Source organism: Delphinapterus leucas, chromosome 8 (assembly GCF_059928025.1).
Source record: "Delphinapterus leucas isolate spDelLeu-1000000601 "Yukka" chromosome 8, BTC_Dleu_Yukka2, whole genome shotgun sequence".
Taxonomy (NCBI): domain Eukaryota; kingdom Metazoa; phylum Chordata; class Mammalia; order Artiodactyla; family Monodontidae; genus Delphinapterus; species Delphinapterus leucas.
In genome coordinates, this window is record NC_143136.1 from 55,973,590 (window position 1) to 55,984,255 (window position 10,666).

Consider the following 10,666-nt stretch of genomic DNA (forward strand, 5'->3'; position numbering starts at 1 on the left):
AGTGGCTACAGGTGGTAACGCATTCTATTGCAATACCATTCTATTTCAGGATGTCACAATCACCCTATGTAGGGTAAGGAGGAACTGCATTAATTAGCCAAATTATTGGGCTGGAGTTGAAAATACTTTATGTTTTTTTGCTGCTCTGCTACTAACTTGCTATGCGATCTAAAACTCTGTTTCTTCATTTCTTTTTACTTTAGGTAAGAATAATTTCTGGCCTGCCTACCTCTCACATTTACTGCAAAATGATAAATGTGCAAGGACTTTGGAAACCAAAGTCAAAAGTTACTTTAAAATAATTATTTTCTTTAGAACATATAAAATCAAGATTTGCTCTTTATCAATTAACACTCTAAACCAATAAACTTTTAAACTTTTGCTTTTAGGTAAACTTAAACTCTTTCGTCTCTAGGACTTCTTTATAATCTTACAAACTGAGAACCCCTAAAGAGCTTTCATTTATTTTTCCCCCATGCGTCTTTTTTTTTTTTAATTGGAGTATAATTGCTTTACAATGTTCTGTTAGTTTCTGCTATACAGTGAAGGGAATCAGCTATATGTATACATATATCCCCTCCCTCTTGGACCTCCCTTCCACCCCCACCCCCATCCCAGCCATGTAGGTCACCACAGAGCACCGAGCTGAGCTCCCTGTGCTATAACAACAGGTTCCCACTAGCTATCTGTTTCACACATGGTAGTGTATATATGTCAATCCTAATCTCCCAATTCGTCCCACCCTCCCCTTCCCCGCCACTCCCCCACCCCCGCCGTGTCCACATGTCAGTTCTCTACATCTGTGTCTCTATTCCTGCCCTGAAAATGGGTTCATCTCTACCATTTTTCTAGATTCCACATATATGCATTAATATACGATATTTTTCTCTTTCTGACTTACTTCACTCTGTGTGACAAACTCTAGGTCCAGCCACATCTCTATAAATGACCCAATTTCATTCCTTTTTATGCCTGAGTAATACTCCATTGTATATATGTACCACATCTTCTTTATCCATTCATCTGTCGTTGGACATTTAGGTTGTTTCCATGTCCTGGCTATTGTAAATAGTGCTGCAATGAACATTGGGGTACATGTGTCATTTTGAATTATGGTTTTCTCAGGGTATATGCCCAGTAGTGGGACTGCCGGATCATATGGTAATTCTATTTTTAGTTTTTTAAGGAACCTCCATACTGTTCTCCATAGTGGCTGTATCAATTTACATTCCCACCAACAGTGCAAGAGGGTTCCCTTTTCTCCACACCCTCTCCAGCATTTACTGTTTGTAGATTTTTTGATGGTGGCCATTCTGACCAGTGTGAGGTGATACCTCATTGTAGTTTTGATTTGCATTTCTCTAATAACTAGTGATGTTGAGCATATTTTCATGTGCCTTCTGGCCATCTGTATGTCTTCTTTGGAGAAATGTCTATTTAGGTCTTCTGCCCATTTTTTGATTGGGTTGTTTTTTTTGATATTGAGCTCCATGAGCTGTTTATATATATTGGAGATTAATCCTTTGTCCATTGCTTTGTTAGCAAATATTTTCTCCAATTCTGAGGGTTGTCTTTTTATCTTATTTATGGTTTCCTTTGCTGTGCAAAAACTTTTAAGTTCATTAGGTCCCATTTGTATATTTTTGTTTTTATTTTCATTACTCTAGGAGGTGGGTCAAAAAAGGTCTTGCGGGCTTCCCTGGTGGTGCAGTGGTTGGGCGTCCGCCTGCCGATGCAGGGGACGCGAGTTCATGCCCAGGTCCGGGAGGATCCCACGTGCCGCAGAGCGGCTGGGCCCGTGGGCCATGGCTGCTGGGCCTGCGCGTCCGGAGCTTGTGCTCCTCAACGAGAGAGGCCACAGTGGTGAGAGGCCCGCGTACCACAAAAAAAAAAAAAAAAAAAAAGATCTTGCTGTGGTTTATCAAAGGGTGTTTTTCCTATGTATTCCTCTAAGAGTTTTATAGTGTCTGGTCTTACATTTAGGTCTTTAATCCATTTTGAGTTTACTTTTGTGTATGGTGTTAGGGAGTGTTCTAATTTCATCCTCTTACATGTAGCTGTTCAGTTTTCCCAGCACCACTTTTTTTTTTAACATCTTTATTGGAGTATAATTGCTTTACAATGGTGTGTTAAGTTTCTGCTTTATAACAAAGTGAATCAGCTATACATATACATATATCCCCATATCTCCTCACTCTTGTGACTCCCTCCCACCCTCCGTATCCCACCCCCTAGGTGGTCACAAACCACCGAGCTGATCTCCCGGCCAGGACCACTTATTGAAGAGGCTGTTTTTCCTCCATTGTCTATTCTTGCCCCCTTTGTCATAGATTAGGTGACCATAGGTGCATGGGTTTATCTCTGGGCTTTCTATCCTGTACTATTGATCTATATTTCTGTTTTTGTGCCAGTACCATATTGTCTTGATTACTGTAGCTTTGAAGTATAGTCTGTAGTTGGGGAGCCTGATTCCTCCAGCTCTGTTTTTTCTTTCTCAAGACTATTTTGACTATTCGGGGTCTTTTGTGCTTCCATACAAATTGTAAAATTTCTTGTTCTAATTCTGTGAAGAATGCCATTGCTAATTTGATAGGAATTGCATTGAATCTGTAGATTACTTTGGGTAGTATAGTCATTTTCATAATATTGATTCTTCCAATCCAGGAACATGGTATACTTCTCCACCTGTTTGTGTCATCTTTGATTTCTGTAATCAGTGTTTTATAGTTTTCTGAGTACAGGTCTTTTGTCTCCTTAGGTAGGTTTATTCCTAGGTATTTTATTCTTTTTGTTGTGATGGTAAATGGGATTGTTTCCTTAATTTCTCTTTCTGATATTTTGTTGTTAGTGTATGGGAATGCAAGAGATTTCTGTGCATTAATTTTGTATCCTGCAACTTTACCAGATTCATTGATTAGCTCTAGTAGTTTTCTGGTGGCATCTTTAGGATTTTTGATGTATAGTGTCATGTCATCTGCAAACAGTGACAGGTTTACTTCTTCTTTTCCAGTTTGGATTCCTTTTATTTCTTTTTCTTCTCTGATTGCCATGGCTAGGACTTCCAAAACTATGTTGAATAATAGTGGCAAGAGTAGACATCTTTGTCTTATTCCTGTTCTTAGAGGAAATGCTTTCAGTTTTTCACCATTGAGAAGGATGTTTGCTGTGGGTTTGTTGTATATGGCCTTTATTATATTGTGGTAGGTTCCCTCTCTGCCCACTTCCTGGAGAGTTTTTATCATAAATGGGTGTTGAATTTTGTCAGAAGCGTTTTCTACATCTATTAGGATGATCGTATGGTTTTTATTTTTTAATTTGTTAAAATTGTGTATCATATTGATTTGTGTATACGGAAGAATCCTTGCATTCCTGGGATAAATCCCACCTGATCATGTTATATGATCCTTTTAATGTGCTGTTGGATTCTGTTTGCTAGTGTTTTGTTATCCTCATCAGTGATATTGGTCGGTAATTTTCTTTTTTTGTAGTGTCTCTCTCAGGTTTTGGTATCAGGGTGATGGTGGCCTCGTAGAATGAGTTTGGGAGTGTTCCTCTCTCTGCAATTTTTTGGAAGGGCTTAAAAAGGATAGGTGTTAGCTCTTCTTTAAATGTTTGATAGAATTCACCTGTGAAACCATCTGGTCCTGGACTTTTGTTTTTTCGAAGATTTTAAATTACAGTTTCAATTTCATTACTTGTGATTGGTCTGTTTATATTTTCTCATCCCTCCTGGTTCAGTTGTGGAAAGTTGTACCTTTCCAAGAATTTGTCCATTTCTTCCCGGTTGTCCATTTTATTGGCATAAAGTTGCTTGTAGTAGTCTCTTATGATCCTTTGTATTTCTGCACTGTCAGTTATAATTTCCCTTTTTTCATTTCTAATTTTATTGATTTGAGTCCTCCCTTTTCCTTGGTGAGTCTGGCTAAAGGTTTATCAATTTTGTTTATCTTCTCAAAGAACCAACTTTTAGTTTTATTGATCTTTGCTATCATTTTCTTCATTTCTATATCATTTATTTGTGCTCTGATATTTATGATTTCTTTCCTTCTAGTAACTTTGGATTCTCTTTGTTCTTCTTTCTCTAGTTGCTTTAGCTGTAAGGTTAGATTGTTTATTTGAGATTTTTCTTGCTTCTTGAGGTGAGATTGAATTGCTGTATACTTCCATCTTAGAACTGCTTTTGCTGCATCCTATAGGTTTTGGGTTGTCGTGTTTTCATTGTCATTTGTTTCTATGTATTTTTCTAATTTCCTCTTTGATTTCTTCAGTGATCTCTTGGTTATTTAACAATGCACTGTTTAGCCTCCATGTGTTTGTGTTTTTTCCAGTTTTTTTTCCTGTAATTGATTTCTAATCTCATAGCATTGTGATAGGAAAAGATGCTTGATATGATTTCAATTTTCTTAAATTTTCCGAGGCTTGATTTGTGACTCAAGATGTTATCTATCCTGGAGAATGTTCTGTGTGCACTTGAGAAGAAAGTGTATTCTGCCACTTTTGGGTGGAATGTCCTATAAATATCAATTAAGTCTATCTGGTCTGTTGTGTCATTTAAAGCTTGTGTTTCCTTATTTATTTTCTGTCTGGATGATCTGTCCATTGGTGTAAGTCAGGTGTTAAAGTCCCCCACTATTATTGTGCTTTTGTCGATTTCCCTTTTTATGGCTGTTAGCGTTTGCCTTATGTATTGAGGTGCTCCTATGTTGGGTGTATAAATATATATAATTGTTATACCTTCTTCTTGGATTGTTCCCTTGATTATTATGTAGGTCCTTCCTTATCTCTTATAACAGTCTTTATTTTAAAGTCTATTTTGTCTGATATGAGTGTTGCTACTTCAGCTTTCTTTTGATTTCCATTTGCGTGGAATAGCTTCTTCCATCCCCTCACTTTCATTCTGTATGTGTCCCTAGGTCTGAAGTGGGTCTCTTGTAGACAACATATATACGGGTCTTGTTTTTGTATACATTCAGCCAGTCTGTGTGTTTTGGTTGGAGCATTTAATCCATTTACATTCAAGGTAATTATCAATATGTATGTTCCTATTACCATGTTCTTAATTGTTTTGGGTTTGTTTTTGTGGGTCTTTTTTTTCTCTTGTGTTTCCCACCTAGAGAAGTTCCTTTAGCATTTGTTGTAAAGCTCTTTTGTTGATGCTGAATTCTCTTAGCTCTTGCTTGTCTGTAAAACTTTTGATTTCTCTTTCAAATTTGAATGAGATCCTTGCTGGGTAGAGTAATCTTGGTTGTAAGATTTTCCCTTTCATCTCTTTAAGTTTATCCTGCCACTCCCTCCTGGCCTGCAGAGTTTCTGCTGAAAAATCAGCTGATAATCTTATGGGGATTCCCTTGCATGTTATTTGTTGCTTTTCCCTTGCTGCTTTTAATATTTTTTCTTTGAATTTAATTTTTGTTAGTTTGATTAATATGTGTCTTGGTGTGTTTCTCCTAGTGTTTATCCTGTATGGGACTCTCTGCACTTCCTGGACTTGGGTGGCTATTTCCTTTCCCATGTTAAGGAAATTTTCGAGTATAATCTCTTCAAATATTTTCTCAGACTCTTTCTTTTTCTCTTCTTCTTCTGGGACCCCTATAATTCGAATGTTGGTGTGTTTGATGTTGTCCCAGAGGTCTCTGAGACTGTCCTCAATTCTTTTCACTCTTTTTTTCTTTATTCTGCTTCTTGGCAGTTATTTCCACCATTTCATCTTCTGGCTCACTTATTCATTCTTCTGCCTCAGTTATTCTGCTAGAGACTCCTTCTAGTGTATTTTTCATTTCAGTTATTGTGTTGTTCACCACTGCTTGTTTGTTCTTTATTTCTTCTAGGTCTTTGTTAAACATTTCTTGTGCCTTCTCGATCCACGCCTCCATCCTATTTCTGAGATTTTGGATCATCTTTACTATCATTACTCTGAATTCTTTTTCAGGTAGGTTGCCTATTTCCTCTTCATTTATTTGGTCTTGTAGGTTTTCACCTTGCTCCTTTGTCTGTAACATATTTTTTTGTCGTCTCATTTTTTTTTGATGGGTGGGGCTGTGTTCCTGTCTTACTGGTTGTTTGGCCTGAGGCTTCCAACACTGGAGTTTGGAGGCAGTTGGGTAGAGCCAGGTCTTGGCGCTGAGATGAGGACCTCTGGGAGACCTCACTCCAATTAATATTCCCTGTGGTCTGAGGTTGCTTCCTTGGTGCTTCCACCACAGGAGCTCAGGCCTGACCCTCAGCCTGTGAACCAAGACCCCACAAGCTGCACGGCATGGCAAAAAAAAAAAAAAAAAGCAGAACAATAACAAAGAATACAAAATAAAATAAAATTAGAAAAATAAAAAATATATTAGTAAAAATATAAATGAAACAACAGCAAGGTAATACAGAACCACAATAGCAAAAATAAATAAATAAATAAAAGGCCTTGTCTGTGTGGCAGAGCTTAGGTGAGAGCAGGGCTTAGGCAGGGTGGGGTTTAAGCAGGGGCGGGGCCTAGGCTCAGGACCTGTGTAGCTGGAAAAGGCCCTGTGGGGTGTGGAGCTTAAGCTCAGCACAGCCAGAGGGGGCCTCAGAGTGTGGAGGTTTAGGCCTGGAACCCCAGTAGGCTTGTCGGGACCCAAGTGGGCGGGGGAAATGCTGGACACATTCCCTTCTCATCCTCCTGTCCTCTGCGGGCCTCTCCCCATCCCCACTGATCCCCTCACTGTGGGTGGGCCCCTCCCAAGTGTAGGAACCCCTCCCCTCCCCCAGCCACCCCTCAAAGACACCAGTCCTGCCCCACCTCCACTTCTCCTCCCCCCTTGCTACCTCCCCAGTCGCTCGGGGGTTCTTCCCATCCCCTTAGGTGTCCGAGGTTCCCCACCAGTGCCTGGAAGTGCCCTAGTTATGAGTAGATGTGAACTCCCTGTTCTACTCTGCCATCTTGACTCCACCCCGGAGCTTTTGTTTATGTTTATATCTACCTACCTGCCTATCTATACCATATTAGAAATTAAAATTTAAAAATATTTAAGGTATTCCTTTATCAATTTATTTTAAAATAATAATGAGAAACCTATACATATTTATATAAATAAAATTTTACTAAAAATGACTATGTTTTCAGGGCGACGGGGGGGGGAAGAGAACACAAGAAAAATAGCATTCAATTACATTTTTGCAAAGTCTTTAATGTTTTAATAAAAGACAGTTGGATTCTCATATCTGCTTCTGAATTCAATCTGTTGAGATACCACATGCCATGTAACTACTGAAAAACTCTATGTTATACTCATGAGAGAATCAGAATGAAAAAGACAGCTAATGTCTTAGTCTTATTATGAAAATAGTTTTGACCTTGCTGACCCCCTGAAAGGGTTTGGAGGACCCAACAAAGTTTTCCATACTACAACTTGAGAACTGCTACTCTAAAGTATTTCTATAGAAGTCTACTAAAACGTTTGCTGGGTAAGCTCTAGACAACTGAATGCTAAAAGTAGCTAATGCTCTTGCCACTACGTAGTATGAAATGCCACTACTGCTAAAACAAAGTTGTCAAAAACATTTAAGGTGTAATTTCATATTTTGATACATTCTATATGAAATACATATTTTTAAATTTCATACAATCACATTTTAAAAGTGATTCCTTTTAATTTTTTAATTAATTTATTTATTTTAGTTTTTGGCCTTGCTGGGTCTTTGTTGCTGCATGATGCGGGCTTTCTCTAGTTGTGGCGAGCGGGGGCTACTCTTCGTTGTGGTGCACGGGCTTCTTATTGTGGTGGCTTCTCTTATTGCAGAGCATGGGTTCTAGGTGCACAGGCTTCAGTAGTTGTGGCATGCAGGCTCAGTAGTTGTGGCTCGCGGGCTCCAGAGCACAGGCTCAGTAGTTATGGCGCACGGGCTTAGTTGCTCCGCAGCATGTGGGATCTTCCCAGACCAGGTCTCGAACCCCTGTCCCCTGCATTGGCAGGCAGATTCTTAAAAATCAACTTTAAAAATCAAATTTCCAAATCCAATTCATATATGAACAGAAACTTAATTCTTATAACTGGGGTAGCTGAATTTAGTGTGACTCTTGTGCCATAACATGATTTAAGCTATTTTGTAAAATCAGGCTCACTTCAGTGTTAGTCTTACAATGTTATTTTTATCACTGCATTTAGATTAGTGGTAAATAGTTAGAAGGATGTCCCGGACCAGTTGTTCCCAAGGTCATTTTTTTACTGCTTTGGAGATGGGAGTTTGGAAATTATTCATTCACAAATCCTAGCATTTGGACTTTTCATATGTCTAGGTTCCTTAGCCCCACTCGTCAGTCCCTTTATGTGTGGGGCCAGCAGCAGTGGAGCTCCTAGCAGCAAGTGATATTCTCAGAGGCAAGTCTCTTCTGTGCTAATGCAGGACAACTCCCAGCAGAATTGTTTTCTTCCCATTGATCAGAAGTATGCTTTGTGGGTAAGAAGAGGAAGTATCTTTGAGTGCACTAGGACTCCTCCAGAGCACCAGAGAGAGCCAGGTTTGAGGATATTGTGGCATAAGTCAGGGATCTCCAGGGGCCTATACCAAATGCTAAATCTGGCTAAATCTGCTTCAGGATGGTAGACTCTTTTAGAAATCCCTACTCCATATTCAGAAGAACTTACTAAGGAAGTAATTCACCTGCTTAACCCTACCAAGTGGCCCTCAAGCATTATCTCTACTCTACATTTCCCATTATTTTCTTTGAAATAAGAAACTGACTTCTGAAAGGGGACCCCACTAATTTTGGTTAGAGGGTTATAGTGTAAGAAGCTACTGTGAGTATATTTGGGGTGTATACACACCTCTAATGGTCATCCCATCCTTATGCTTTTACAGAAAGTGAAGTTTTCTCTCTAGTCTAACTGAACCATGGCATTACCTCCCACTACTCCAACAATCACATCTCTTTGAAGCCTGAGGAGGTATATAAGCTACTTTGAATTAGGTGTGGGGTTTTGGTTTGTTGGTTTTTTTTTTTTGGCTGCACCATGCAGCATGCAGGATCTTAGTTCCCAGACCAGGGATTGAACCTGGGATCCCCTGCAGTGGAAGCACGGAGTCTTAACCACTGGACCACCAGGGAAGTCCCTGAATTAGGTGTTTAGCATGACCTATTAACCACCCATGCAGTGTTTCCACTGCAGCCCTACATCTACCATTTAGAGTAGCAATATCTGGTTTTGCAATCTACTTTTTTATTTTTTTTGAGTTAAACAGTATTTGTATAGTTAAAACACATGACAACAACAATGCAAAAGGCAGAGGGATAAATGGAATCAAAGTGTTGCAAAATACTGTTTTTACTGGAGAAATGATAAACGTGATACACTTGATTATTTTGTCTTTTGCAATCTACTTTTTTAAATGTTGACATCTTAAATGACTATTTTTCAATCAAGATATATGGTAGCTTCTTCATGCTCTTCTTACTTTTTTTTCGTTATTTTTTTAACACCCCCTCCCCTTCCTATTTTTTCTTTCTTTTAAACCTATCTCTCTTCTGTTTTTTTCCACTTGGGTCAATATAGTGCAAGACTAGAGAAAGGTGAGAAAAATAAGTATTCAGGGTCAGTAAAATGAGCAATAAAATCGATCCATGACAAAATCATAGGAAGACACCCAAGGCTAATGCCAACAGGTCCCCCTAGGAGAAGACAAAGCAGGAAACATACCTCAAAGTAGAGCCCCTGCATAGAACCACTGATAGCCAGACCACAAAGCAGGAATGTGAAGATGGTCATTAGGAAGCTGACTAATTCTGCTAAAGGGAGTCCTTTTTTAAATATGCTCTTCAAGGACATTGTCTGACCCTCTGAATATAGACCTCAGAATAGATCCTTGATCCAGCTTACTTTAAGTTTGTATGCAAAATAATGTGTTTGAAGTATTAGATAATTTTTCATTTCTGTTTTGAAGGCATTCAAATATCAGGTACTATCAGTACATTCACTGCTTATTTCTTAAAAAAAAAATGCCAAAGCTAATGGATCAAAAGTATTGATAATATTCTGATTTGCTTGTATGTGGTAGGAGGAGGACAGAGTTGAAATTCATATAACTGGAATTTTAATTATAGTCAGTTCTAACACTATTTTTGTGATGAGCCATATGATCCATAAGCAGCTTTTAAACCCATCCATTTAATCACAGTTCAGGTTAGAAGCAGAGGTTGTCTGTGTAGCATAGGGTCATAGGATGAGCCCCCATAGAGCAGGCAGGAGGCTGGTAGAGGGTTGAATATCAAGAAGCCTCCTACAGGGAAGCAGTGCACCTGCTGGAAAAACATGACACCAGATGCAATAATAATGAAGAGATCTAGGCCCTACTGCAGCCAGGGGTTCTACAAAAGGGAGGGGAAGATATTTGAGTGAATGAGCCACTTTTCATGCTCATTCTGGGTGTAACTTATAAAGCACTAGGGGTCAAGAAAATCAGCCTTCAGTGGCTATGCACCAACCTGCCCTTTTGTGCCTTAGCTACAAGTACATTTGCAGTCATGGGAAGCACCATCCCAAGTTCTAGCTACAATTTTCTAAGAATCCATCACTGAGAGAGCTTGTTTATTATAACTAATCTACAGATGTTCCAGCTCTCCAGCAGATCTTAAAATGTCAAAGAAAAAATTGTAGAAACTCAGAATTCAGTATATGAATACATAAAATCACCACAAAAA